The sequence below is a fragment of the Phacochoerus africanus genome, chromosome 3 (genome assembly GCF_016906955.1).
Source record: "Phacochoerus africanus isolate WHEZ1 chromosome 3, ROS_Pafr_v1, whole genome shotgun sequence".
Lineage (NCBI taxonomy): Eukaryota > Metazoa > Chordata > Mammalia > Artiodactyla > Suidae > Phacochoerus > Phacochoerus africanus.
Genome location: NC_062546.1, coordinates 181,912,214 through 181,925,087, shown reverse-complemented (window position 1 = coordinate 181,925,087; position 12,874 = coordinate 181,912,214).

Here is a 12,874-nt window from a genome sequence, read left to right as displayed (position 1 = left end):
TTTGTCTTTCATTTTTATATACTCCAGACTTTTTTCTAGCCTATTGTGGTGGATTTTTCCTCTCTCCACCAAAGATCCATTGTGGAATTTATCAGTGTTTTCTTTTTTTAATGTATTGTTTTCTGCTCTAGATTACTGAGAATGATGATGCTTTTATTTATTTACTTGTTGGTTTATATTCTGTCTTATATAATTATAAATGTCTTTGAGAGTGGTTTTCTTATCATCACCTGCAGTTTAATATGTAGTATTATTATTTCTCTTCATTGATCAAAAAGTCTATAATTACTTTTTTCTTTTTTGTCTTTTTGTTTTTTGAGGCCCATACCCATGGCAAATGGAGGTTCCTAGCCTAGGGGTCTAATGGGAGCTGTTGCTGCCAGCCTACACCATATCCGAGCCACGTCTTAGACCGCTATCACAGCTCATGGCAACACCAGCTCTTCAGCCCACTGAGTAAGTCCAGGGATTGAACCCACAACCTCATGGCTCCTAGTCTGATTCGTTTCTTCTGCGCCACAGCGGCAACTCCTACAATTACTTTTTAAAATTCTCTTAGACCTATTTTAGGAATATATTATCAAAGTCTCATATGATTAAATATTTTAGTTAACATTTTGTTATTAATTTCTAGTTTTCTGTCAGCAGGACTGAGATTTCTAATGTTTAAAATTCTTTTGATATTAACATTGCTCTAGGATATTATCATTTTATTAACTTCCTAATTGTCCCAAACGTATTTGAAAATAGTATATTCCACTCATTTTTAGGGGAGAAAGTTTTATATTTATATGCACCTCTTTCTTATTATATCTACAAATTTTTATCTATTTTTGATCTGTTGAAGACTTAGAATATTATTATGTGCACATCATTATTGTTATGATGTCCCTTTGTACAGATGTTGCTCTGTTTGTTTGCTTTTTAGGGCCGTACCCACAGCATATGTAAATTCCCAGACTAGGGGCTGAATCAGAGCTACAACTGCCGGCCTACATCACAGCCACGGCAACGCAAGATCCAAGCTGCGTCTGTGACATACACCATAGCACATGACAATGCAGGATCTTTAACCCACTGAGGGAGGCCAGGGATTGAACCTGCATCCTCATGGATACTAGTCCGGCTTGTTACTGATGAGCCATGACAGGAACACTACTTTCTCTGTTTTAATATCTATCTCTGCTACCTGATGCTTGGTGGCAGTTACAAAGGGAGACAATGTCATGCAGACCTTAGTCTAAGTCCCTAGAGCCTGAATGAATGGATTCAATTCCCAGCTTTACCAACTGCTGAATGCATTTATTTAAGTATTTCTTTATTGTTTTTGCTGACCAAAGTTTATTTTTAATTCAATTTATTAAAACAAAAACAGCAGTTCCCATTGTGGCTCAGTGGTTAAGGAAGCTGACTAGTATCCATGAGGTTGTAGGTTCAATCTCCGGCCTTGCTCAGTGGGTTAAGGATCCGGCATTGCTGTGAGTTGTGGCGTAGGTCGCAGACGTGGCTCTGATCCTGTGTTGCTGTGGTGGTGATATAGGCCAGCAGCTATAGCTATGATTGAGCTCCTACCCTGGGAACCTCCATATGCCGTGGGTGCAGCCCTAAAAAAAGGACAAAAGACAAAAAAAAAACAGTTCTAAAAATATTTTGGAATATTTTAAAATAGGAAATGCTAGCTATTTCTAAATACGGGGACAAAATACTATAATTCGAAGGTACTGAAAATTCTCTACACACTTCAGTGTTGGCCCTTAAAGTCAGTGTAACACACATTTATTAGATTTAACATAATAGGGAGAAATATGCCTGTTATTGTCATGAACAATCTCTACTCACTAATGAATAGAATCTCCATATTCATTAATCCTCATTATTCATTCTAATTTTATTGCAAAATGTAATATTTATTTATTCCCTCATGTTCAATGTTGTAAATGTAGTTTGCCATAGATTGACAATGAAACACCAAAGGATGGTTTTCATTCAGTTCATACTTTTAAGTTATGCTAGAATTTTAAGCTATTAATTTATTTGAAATTTTCAAATTATAAGTATCCTTAAATGCTCATACATAAAAATAAGAGTTCAGCTACAGCGAAAAATATACCCATCTCAATGCACATTTCTCCATACATTTTTACACATCCTTGCCAAACTAAACTTCCAAAGCAATAGCTTTAATCATGGCATTTCTTTGCTTTTAAGCTTTTATTTTCATTGCCTTCTGAATGAAACATAGAAGCAATTATTATCATCTGGCTCTATCTTCTACCCAAACTCTCCAAATAGCCTACATACCCATAAAATAGGATTCTCCTCAGTTCTGTTCCCTCATTCTTTGTATTATACTTATGCTATAATTTCCAGCTGAGCTTTTCTTCTCATTATTACCAACTATAAAAATGCTACTTAACCTCCAAAGTCCATCTTAAAAGTTATTATTAATCCTTGCCCAGCTCCCTGGGTTGAATGCAGATCATAAACTACCTTGTGTAACAGAAATTTACATGTATGTCATATCAGTCTCTAAATTCCTTGAGGGCCTATTCTTCTACCTGTTTATGTCCTACAGTACTTGGGATAATGCTTTTCTTATGGGTAGCAGGTTGCGTATTAAATCCATTGACTCCAGTTAAAATGTAAAACTCTAGCACAGGAGTGTGACTTCAAAAATGGCAGAGTAGGCAGCTCCACATACCTTTCTTTTCATAAAAACATTGAAAAACACACAGAAACAGTTACAACCAACATTGTCAGTACTCTAGAATAAACAGGCAAATGTGTACCGTAACCACGAAGATGCCGAACTAAGAAAAAGGCAACTAAAAATGGTAGGAAGAAGTTGAGACTTATTTTGTACTAATGATGCAGTAGTTATGATTGAAAAGGTACTCTCAATATACTCAGATTGAGAATATCAACAAATTAATTTTTCTTGGAGTTCCTGTTGTGGTGCAGCAGAAATGAATCTGACTAGGAACCGTGAGGTTGAAGGTTCAATCCCTAGTCTCACTCAGTGGGTTAAGGATCTGGCATTGCTGTGAGCTGCGGTGCAGGCTGCAGACAAGGCTCAGATCCCAAGTTGCTGTGGCTGTGGTGTAGTCGGGCAGCTGTAGCTTTGATTTGACCCCTAGCCTGGGACCCTCCACATGCTGCTGGTGCGGCCCTATAAAGCAAAAAAAAATTATTTTTTTCTTGAAAATTTATTTTCAAATGTGTTAAAATCACATCTTCAAATAATAAACTAAATAAGCTCAGGGAAAAGAATACTTAAACTGTTAGCTAGCTGACTAGGATCACTCTGTTGATTACATTTAAGCTGATATAAAAAATGAAATATATACCACATATGCCAATTTGTTAATATACACACTATCACTATCATTAAAAACAACCTAATCACTTTCTTGGGATCAAAACAAGGTTGGCATTAATATGATTAGTGTAGGAAAACTGTAGTCATGCTTAATGAAAATTAGGCTTGTTCTGTCAGTGTTATGAGCAAAAGGGATAATTATGTAAACTTAAAGAATAAACTTACTCTACTATATGCCCACTTAGCACACACATTTTTTAAGCATAGATTCTATATGATGACCACATGCATACACATATTACATGAATTGTTTGGGTTCATGCATATACTTGGAAGGAGTTCTACCACATATTTCTATGAGGCCAGGATGTCTGTTTTCCTAAAACACTACACCTGTAGATCCTATTAAGCAAGAGGTTGCCCAGGCATTTTTATCAGTGGTGTACTCTTATGAATTCTTAGCATTTATCTGACTCTCATCATTTCAGTACTATGCCTTTTTTTTTTTAACTGTTAAATAACTATAAGCCGATTGGTTAAAGTGTGTTTTTTCTTCCAAATTTTACCCACACTCAGTTCATTAAACTGTGACACTTGAGTTCAGGGTTTCAGGTCTTAGGAATTCAATACCTGGCATCTTCTACTGCCACCAGATTGAAAGTTAAAAAAAAAAAATGGTAAAATCTGCAAGAGTCAATTGGCCATAATCTGAATTAAGAATCATTAAAAATAAATAAATAAATAAGGCTACCCACTGAACCAAGGAGAAGGTTCAGACTCCAAGACTGGCCTCCCAGCTCTTTATCCTCTTGTCAGAATGCTTTACATTCTCACCACATCTCCTTCTCTCTACACTCAGTTTTGCACCACCCCACTGCCATGGTAGATCTTGTTTCCGTTAAAATAGCTCCTGATTTTCTTTCTCTGGAGCTTTTTTCTTCTCTTTTTAAAGCTTACTTCAAATGCTACCACTGTAGTCAAGTCTCCCATTATTTCTCTAGAGTTGTTCTTCTGAAACCTTTCTATAAAGGTTGTGTGTATATTATCTGATTCTCTGAAAGAATATGATTTGTATTTGCCTCAACTAAAATATGAGCACTTCAAGGGAGAGGGAACTTAGAAAAAAAAAAAAGTGCCACTAAATATATATGCACTATGCCCAAAAGTTAGAATAAAGCTCTGCAACATACAAAACACTTTTATATTCAATATTTCATTTGTTTTTCTCAAGGAGATATTTTAACTCCCATTTCACAAAGTGGGGATGATATTCATAGAAAACAAGAAATATATCTAATGTCAAGCATCCAGTAACACCAGATGAAGCCAGCATTTAAATCTAAGACTTTTGATTCAAATTCATAGTTTAAATATCTTGGATAGGGAAGAGAAATGAAGTAAAAGTTACTTAAATTACTGTCCAAGGATATAGGATTTGATTTCAGTTCTTCTAAATCTAAGCCCTATAAATTTTCTAAACTATCAGCAAAAGCCTGATACTAAAGGCTTAAAAGAAAATATTTGGTATTTTGAAACTGTAAATCAATGGATTTAGCTGTGTGGACAGCTTCATATGTTGGATATTATAGAAATAGACTACCTTTACACATTGAAATGCATTAATAATTAGTCATTAAATAAATCCATCATTGATATGCCATAAAAGGAAGCATAACACCTGTAAACACCTATTATCATTTAAAGTAATGCTGTTGTTCTTCAAGTCCCATAAAATTGGCCTAAATGTAGTATACAGAGCAATTATGCAAAGAGCCTCATGTGTTATAAAATATGCACAAGTCAATAAAACACTATACTCCTACAATCTATATTTAACACAAAATTAAGATGATAGCTCTAATAAATATAAAAAGTTATGACATCTTAATTTATAATTATCTCACTTTAGTTTTCAGAAAAATCAGAGCAGAGGTTAAGGTAAAATTTATATCTTAGTTCTTTTTACAAAAGCTTATATCTAAGTATTTCATTAAGTCTAGAAGTTTTTCTGTATTAAATTATTTAAAATTGAACTTAGAGTTACAAATAAAAAAATGACTCCCCTCCCCAAATAGCTAGGTAATATTGGGATTTTTAAATTCTTATAATTTATTTCTTCTGTGTGTATAAAATGTCTATTTTTTGATCTCTATTTTGAAATTTTTTATTTACCTTCGATATTTGAGAGGTTTTATTGGGTGAAATTCAAAGTGACAGAAAACCAATTCTCTAATGGATACCTGAGGAGAGAGAAATGGATTTGCTGATGCCATATTTTATGAGTTCAACTTAAAGAAGGTGCTGATGGGAGATTTTGTCACACAGAATACAGTCTAAGTTGAAGGAGAGGAAGGGTCTAACACAGCTTTTATGTTCTTAGAGTGGAGTATAAGAAAGACTAGCTATATTAGGCATATTGAATGACATAACAGATTCTAATGTAAAAATTACAAGAATAAGGAAGACTACTTGAATTTACATGTGGAAATGGTAGCACTGAATTGAGTTAAGCTATTCAAATGTTGAAACCTCCTGAGAACCTCCTGCTGAGCACTCTTAAATTTCCTGTTCAAAAGGTGAGAGCTGACTCTTATTTCCCTGAGCTTCATGTGACCTGCACAAGCTGTAAGCTGCTTGGAACCAGAAGGAAGCTGAAGGAAATGATCGCTCAGGTATGAATTTCATCTTTCTCCTCATGCTTCTCTTAGTGAATAGAGGAACAGAGGTGTCTGTACTAGGTCATAAACCATATCAATCAAGATGAAATACCAAGACTGAATAGGTAAAAGTAGAGGGAAAAATAATCAAGAAAGCAGCCAAGAAGCACTTAATGAAATTAATTCAAAAACTGTATGGAGTCTGAAAAAGGCAATATTATTTTTGATAATGGCTATTTCTCCAACTATTAAAAAACATATATTATAGAAGACTTGAATGATATGTGAAGATGTATCAAAAAAAAATAAAAACCAGAGAGCTCAGAAAAAAATTATTTGTAACATTTCGGTACACTTAAGAAAATTATTTTTCTTTCATGCTCTCAGCTGTTCTTGTGTTAATATTTTTCTCAAAAGGATTATATTGTGTATATATATATATATATATATATATACACACACATATATATATATACACAGTTTCACCTCTGCTTTTATATGTAATCTGATGTTAGGGGCATTTTTCTTGTTATGAAAAAAATAATGTTTTTATATTTTTTCCTTTTTTTTTTCTTTTTGCAGCTGCACCCACAACACATAGAAATACCCAGGCTAGGGGTTGAATCAGAGGGGCAGCTGCCGGCCTATGCCAAAGTCATGGCAACACCAGATCCAAGCTGCATCTGTGACCTATGCCACAGTTTGTGGCAATGCCATATCCTTACCCCAATGAGTGAGGCCAGGGATCCACCCCACATCCCTACAGATATTATGTTGGGTCCTTAAGCTGCTGAGCCACAAAAGGAACTCTTGTGTAAATATCTGTAACTCTTTAATTCATTAACATTTTTGGTTTCTCAGTAAAATTAGAATTTAACTTGTATTTTTTTTCCATTCACTAATTATATAAATTCATTTAATTATGTTTTAAATATATGTTTATATGCTCAGCTTATTGTATATTTGAAATAGACCAATTTCTTTTCTATTGCTTCCCACTAAGAAATAATTTTTGTCATTTTTCTTACATCTTACTTTGCCTGCAAATTTTTAAAATCAATTTTGCTTTATCAAATTACAAAGAGAGTTCATGGGGTTAAGACTTCTAGACATAAGAGTAATAGTAGATTCTTTATATTATATCTGATTTTATGGGATATATATATTTAAAGTTTCAGCATTAAGAAAGATAATTGTCAGTGAGTTTGAAGAAGACAATTCTAGTTAAGAAACATTTTCTCTATTACTTTTTTTTGTAAAGAGTTTTAAAATCAGGAAAATATACTGGATTTTACCCATTCTTTCTGGCAAATATGAAAATGAATACATTGTTTCTTTCATTTATCATGTTTTCTTAACAAATTCTGTATTAATCTAATTTTAGTCTTGCTAGTTGATAATAATTATTCATAAAAGTGATGTTTTTTTTTTTTAATGGTTGCAGCCATGGCATAGGGAAGTTCCTTGGCCAGGGACCGAATCTAAGCCACAGTTGCAACCTATGCCCACAGCCAGATGTTTTGGCTGGGGATTGAACCCACACCTCTGCAGTGACACGAGCCACTATAGTTGGATTCTTAATCTATTGTCCATGGCCAGAACTCCATGATGCACATTTTTAATGGTGGTAATGGTTACCATCTATATTATAAGGGTACAGTTCAATAGAATACATTCATATTGTTATATAACCATGTCTCCAAAACTCTTTCTTTCCATCTTACAAAACTGAAACTCTATAGCCATTAAACAACCCCTAAATTCCCCCCTCCTCAACGCCTTGGCATCCACCATTGTACTTACTGTCTCTATGAATTTGACTACTCTAGGACCTCATTTAAGTAGAATTGCACAGCACTTATCTTTTTGTAACTGGTTTATTTCACGTAGCATAACATCTGTGAGTTTTAGGCATGCTATTAAATATGTCAGAATTTCATTCTCTTTTAAGATTGAATAATATTCTATTTTAGGTATACACTACATTTTGTTTATCCAGTCATCCATCAGTTGACATATTGGTTGCCTCCACCTTTTTGGCTGTATGAATAATTCTGCTATGAATGTGGGTATACAAACATCTCTTTGGGACCCTGTTTTCTTCCCTTAGTATATACCCAGAAGTAGAATTGCTACATCAGATAAAATTCTATTTTTAACTTTTAGAGGAACCAACATACTGTTTTCTATAGCAGCTACATCATTTTATTTTTCCATCAATGCATAAAGGTTCCAATTTCTTCAAATCTTTGCCAACATCTATTTTTTTTTTGTTTTTTGATTATGGCCATTCTAAAGGAAGGAGGTGATATCTCACTGTGGTTTTGATTTTTATTCCCCTAATATTCAGAGACATAAGCATATTTTCATGTTTTTTGGCCATGCGTACATCTTCTGTGGAGAAATATCTATACAAGTCCTCTGCCCTTTTTTTTTTCTTTTTTTATTAGGTCATTTGGTTTTACTTATTGGGTTGTAGGAAAGTTCTATAAAACATAATCTGAATATAACCCCTATCAGACATGTGATTTCCAAATGTTTTCTTCTATTCCATAGGCTGCCTGTTCAGTCTATTGGTTGTGTCCATTGATGTACAAAGTTTTTCATTTTAATGAGATCAAATTTATCTATTTTTACTTTTGGTGATGATGCAATCAATATCATTGCCAAGAAATCATTGCCAAATCCAATGTCATGAAGTTTTCCTCTAGGTTTTTTTCCTAAGATTTTTATAGTTTTAGCTGCTATACTTATGTCTTTGATTCATTTTGAGTTAATTTTTATATATGGTATAAGCTAAGGGTCCAGCTTTATTCTTTTGCATGTGGATATCTAGTTTCCTAAACATTTGCTGAAAAGAATGGTCTTAACATCCTAGTAAAAAATTTATTTGACCATATATGTGAGAATTTACTTGTGGTCTCTTTATTCTATTCCATTGTCCTACTATGTTTGTCTTTATGCCAGTAATACACTGCTTTGATTACTCTATCTTTGTAATAAGTCAATTTATTATTTTATCATAAAATATATTTCTCAAAACCAAACTATCTTGCATTCCTAGAGTAAATATTATTTAGCCATACTTCTTCATTATTGTAACATTTTTATTTTTTATTTTTTTGTCTTTTTGTCTTTTGTTGTTGCTGTTGCTATTTCTTGGGTCGCTCTCGCGGCATATGGAGGTTCCCAGGCTAGGGGTCGAATCGGAGCTGTAGCCACCGGCCTACGCCAGAGCCACAGCAACGCGGGATCCCAGCCACGTCTGCAACCTACACCACAGCTCATGGCAACGCCGGATCCTTAACCCACTGAGCAAGGGCAGGGATGGAACCCGCAACCTCATGGTTCCTAGTCGGATTCGTTAACCACTGCGCCACGACGGGAACTCCCCTATTGTAACATTTTTAAACTGAATTCACTAACATTTTATTCATGGTTTTAAAGTATATATTCATAAACAATATATGTGTGTTTATGCATATGTGTATGTATGTGCTTTATCTATTGTGTTTTGTTGACTATTTTTAGGCAGGTTTTTTTCTTTTTCTTTTTAGGGCCACACCCGCAGCATATGGAGGTTCCCAGGCTAGGGGTCGAATCAGAGCCACAGCTGCAGGCTGATGCCACAGCCGCAGCAATTCCAGATTCAAACCGCATCTGTGACCTACACCACAGCTCATGGCAATGCCAGATTCTTAACCCACTGACAAGGCCAGGGATGGAACCCGCAACCTTATGGTTCCTAGGTGGATTTGTTTCCACCGCACCTCAACAGGAACTCCTCGAGCAATTTTTTGAGTGAATTTTTATAAGTAACATGAAATTTTACTATTTATGAATCAGTCAAGTTAGTTCAGAATAAAATTTACTATAATTTAGCAATATCTGTCAAAAAAAAGAAAAATATTTTCTGTGATGTAAGTTTTCATTTACAATGTTTTACCTTATGAAAGTAATTGGGCAATGATTCTTATTTATGGAGGTTTTGGTCATAATAGTGAAAAAACAAAATTAACCCAATTAATCTTCACCAAAGGAAGGCCTATACTGAAGGAGATGGCTAAGAACAGTTTCTGGAATATGTTACCTGGAATCCATCACAGGCCCCCACCACATGGTGCCAAGATGTAGGCCTTGCACAAATGCCTTCCTGTTTTGCATCTCAGTTTTCTTATGAATAAAATATGGATATTAAAAGCATTACATTTCATGTAGTTCTTGTGAGAATTTAATCAATTAATAAATATAAAATATTTATATGACTAGCTAGTATATAGAAATTATGTTTCTCAACTGCAATAAAATTAAATTAGAAATCAATGACAAGGAATTCTCATTATGGAACAGAGGAAATGAATCTGACTAGTACCTATGAGGATGCAGGTTTTATCCCTGTTCTTGCTCAGTGGATTAAGGATCTGGCATTGCCGTGAGCTATAGCATAGGTCACAGATGCAGCTTAGATCCTACATTGCGGTGACTGCTGTGGTGTAGGCTAGTACCTGTAGTTCCAATTTGATTTGACCCCTAGACTGCAAACTTTCATATGCTTCAGGTGTGGCTCTAAAAAGCCAAAAAAAAAAAAAAAGAAAAAGAAAAAAAAGAAGAAGAAAGAAAAGAAATCAATGACAAAATGAAATTTGAGAATTTAAAAAATATGTGAAAATTAAGCAACATACATGTAAATATTTAAAAGGCCAAATAAGAAACCACAAGAGATATTAGAAAATATTTTGAGATGGATGAAATTGAAAACATAGCATACAAATATTTACTGGATACAGCTAAAGTAGTGCTCAGCAGGAAGTTTATAATTGTAGATGCTTATATTTAAAAAGAGGATGTCAAACTAGCAATCTTAGTTTCCATCTTAAGACACTGGAAGAAGAGTAAATTAAACCTTAAGCAAGTAGAAGACAGGAAGTAATAAAGATTAGAATGTAAATTAATGAAATATAGGACATTAAAATAATAGAAAAATCAATAAAACCAAAAGCAGTTCTTCTGAAAAGATCAACAAAACTGACAAATATTTAGTTAGTCTAACCAAAGAAAAAAAAGATTTGAATTATTAAAATCAGAAATAAAAGAAAATACATCACTACCAATATTATAGAATTTAAAAAAAAAGGATTATGAGGAAACCCTATGATAAACAGTATGACAACAAATTAGATAATGTAAATTAAATGGGCAAATTTCTAGAAAGACACAAACTATTGAAACTGACCCAAGAAGAAAACAAAAATCTGAATGGACATATACTGAGTAAAGAGACTGAAATGTTGCATTTCAGCTAAGGCTACCATAAATAGACTGGGTGACTTAAATAACAGATATTTATTTTATTTTTCACAGTGCTATTGGCTATAAGATCCAAGATCAAGGTATTACCAAGTTTGGTTTTTCTTGAAGCTTTCTTCCTTGGTTTGCAAGTGCCCATTTTCTTACTGTCTTCACATGACTCTCTATTTAAATTTTTTTTTTTGTCTTTTTAGGGCTGCTCCCCCAGCATATGGAAGTTCCCAGGCTAGGGGTGGAATCAGAGATGCAGCTGCCAGCCTAGACCACAGCTATAGCAACATGGGATCTGAGTAGTGTCTGCAACCTATACCACAGCTCATTGCAACACTGGATCCTTAACCCACTGAGTGAGACCAGGGATTGAACCCACGTCCTCATGGATAATAGTTGGGTTTGTTGTCACTAAGCCACTACAGGAACTCTGACCTCTCTATTTTTAGATTACATGCTCTTATATGTAGAAAATCCTATGAAATCTATAGAAAAAATATAAAACTAATAAACAAGTTTAGCAAGGTTGCAGGATACAAGATCAATATATGAAAAATCAATTGGATTTCTAGATAATAGAAATGAATATCCCTCCACCCAGTTAAGAAAATGATTCCCTTTAAATTAATGTTAACAATCATAAAATGCCTAAGAAATGAATTTAACAAAATAATTTAATATCCTATACCCTGAAAATTCTAAAACAGTCTTTGAAAAAATTAAATATATAAACGAAGGGAAGAGTATATATGTTCTTAGATCAGAAGACTAAAATTTTTAAGATGATAATACTACCCAATTGTTCTACAGATCCAATATAAAAACAGTGGATTTTTTTTTTCAAAATTGAGAAACTGATTAATTCTTTCCACCTCCTCCAGACTTCCTGCCAATTCCAATATGAACAGGGATGGAGTCAAGCAGACCTTCTGAGTTTTTCCAGTTTAGAAATGAGGGGAAAGGCCTTGTGGTTTGTGCCATGTATGTCCTCATGGGCAGGGTATAGACAGAAGCTCAGGGGGAGTTGGTATCAGGAAGGAACTATTTGTCTCTAGGTCTGGTAGTCAGTTTTGTACAGGCCCAGGGAAAGATGATTCAAAGCATTTTCTCTGATTGGTAGTCCTTTGGATCATCCCTGGATGATAGACCATAGGTGGTGTTCTTAGAGTATATTCATGCATTAAGAGAGCTACTCTATCAAACTTATCATTGCATCCATCATAAAAATATTGTTAAGAGCCTCATCTAATGAACCTGCTTACATTCTCTAATGAAATCATCAGTTAAATCTCCCTTAATACTAATAATATCATTGTCTTTTTTCCTTAATTGCTTGGTTTATGTGCATCTCAAACATTCTCAATTATACAAATGAAAAGAAAAATGTCCTTTGCTTGGCTGTTTGCAAGCTTAAAACTGAAAATATGACTCAGCATTAGTGAATCAGTTATTACAGCATGCATTTGATATATAATTGGTTCTGTTTTCTCTTCTCAATGTTTATCTTTTCTTATTTATCTCAATTTTAATTTAGACCCTTTTGCCATATTTTATTTAACCTTGTGAGCTGGCTTAAATTTTTTTTAGAAAAAAGTTAAAA